A 1,825-nucleotide genomic window follows, 5' to 3' on the forward strand; every position below is an offset into this window, starting at 1 on the left:
ATTAAAATAAACACTGCAAAAAATATAATAAAAATATTACTTTTTTAATTAATCTAATTTTTGTTCTGTATTTCAGTACAACTAAAATATAAACATTCTTAGATCAACAAATATTCAAATGGCAGAAGATAAGAAAAAAATCTCTTTCTGTGGAAAGCTAGGTTCAATTCAAAAGAAAGCTAGCTGATTGGCAGTTTTATTTATTTATTTATTTATTTTTTATTGTTTTTTAGTTTTATACAAGAAATCACATATTTTCATATTTCAAGTCATTTTGGTTCTCAGGTAAATGGATGTTGATTTAATGATGTTTAGAAAACATGCAAATATGAAAGTGACACAAAATGCACAACACAATTAACTTAAATTAAAATAGAAACTGGAAAAAATGAAAATAAAACAAATTCAGAATATTTTTAGAAATTACTATTCTGAATATTAAACTATAATAGTATTATTAATGATATTAAAATAACATGCAGAATCATCCTCACCTTCTTTCTCTATGGCCCTCCATCACTTGAAGGTCTGCAAATCCAGATCTCCATCTACGATTTGACTGTGAATCCTTACATGCTGTATATCTTTCTGTTTTCGCTGCAGTAGAGAGAGCAGTGGAATCAAACAGGAGTCAATAAAGCCATCAGTCCTACAGTACTGAATTTTCACTGTCCTGATTTCCCCTTCACATTATCAGGCTGCCCCGGAGGCTCCCGTTTCACCGGAAGACATGATACACTGCTCTTATCCTGACACTGCCATGGGTTCAGTGGGTTCTTGTGCAGGCCGATCCAAGCCTCACAGTTGAGGCCCATGTTATTAAGTATGTTTGCGATGTGCATGTTCTCTGTGTCATCTGTAATGGTGGCCAGGTCTACGTAGTGTGTTCTGCAGTAAATTTGAGCATCAGTCCAGTTCATGAGCATATCAATGAACTTAAACTTGTTCTGAAGTGTGTCCTGTGTGTCTGTAAGGAGTGGATTGGACAGAGAAACATTCTTGAAAATGTGAAGTGCCATACAAAATTAACTATAAGTGTATAAGTTTGTTCACAGAAAATATGGAGAAACTTATCCTCAAAAATGGCTTGGAAAAGTGATTTTATAAAAGCAGAGATCTTTGCTCACTTTTTGAATGCAACATACATTTAACATGCTGCTGTCTGCACATTTCATAGTTTCAGGATCGACAGCATTATTTAAATAATGGATTGAATCCAAAACTGTGATGATTGATACAGATGAACATAGAATAAAAAAATTAAAAAAAAATAGTTCTGTGATTTAAGTCTGGAGTGTAAATACAAAGCAGTAGATCTGTGTGTGTGTTACTGTGTATGATATTTTACTGTTTATATAATAATATTAATTCAATAATACAGTTTTAAACATATCAGATCAGTATGGAGCACTGAGGGTGTTATGTTGTTTATATGTTTATGCACAGAAAACACACAACTTACATTTGTTACTGCAAGTTTCATACAGTGTCTTTAATAAATCTGTTTTTTTTAATCCAGTTATCTTCTGAGGCTGCTTATTTGTCACCTATGATATTGATCGCATCCTGCTATAAGGATTTTTTTTTCTGGAAAACATGATTTAAGAATGTGTTGAGATCAGGTTTCACTGCAAAAAATGTATTAACTTCTTCAGCATTTTGTCTTGTTTTCCAGCACAACTGTTCAATCATCCTTGCATCAAGATACATTATTAGAGATCCAGTATGATTTGGAAGAGCTTTTATCAATATCTTCATCAAATTTAAGTGGGTATTTGCTTAAAATAAAACATAGAGACTTTTCTTATATCTTAAGTCATTTTGC

The sequence above is a fragment of the Cyprinus carpio genome, unplaced genomic scaffold (genome assembly GCF_018340385.1).
Source record: "Cyprinus carpio isolate SPL01 unplaced genomic scaffold, ASM1834038v1 S000006454, whole genome shotgun sequence".
Taxonomy (NCBI): domain Eukaryota; kingdom Metazoa; phylum Chordata; class Actinopteri; order Cypriniformes; family Cyprinidae; genus Cyprinus; species Cyprinus carpio.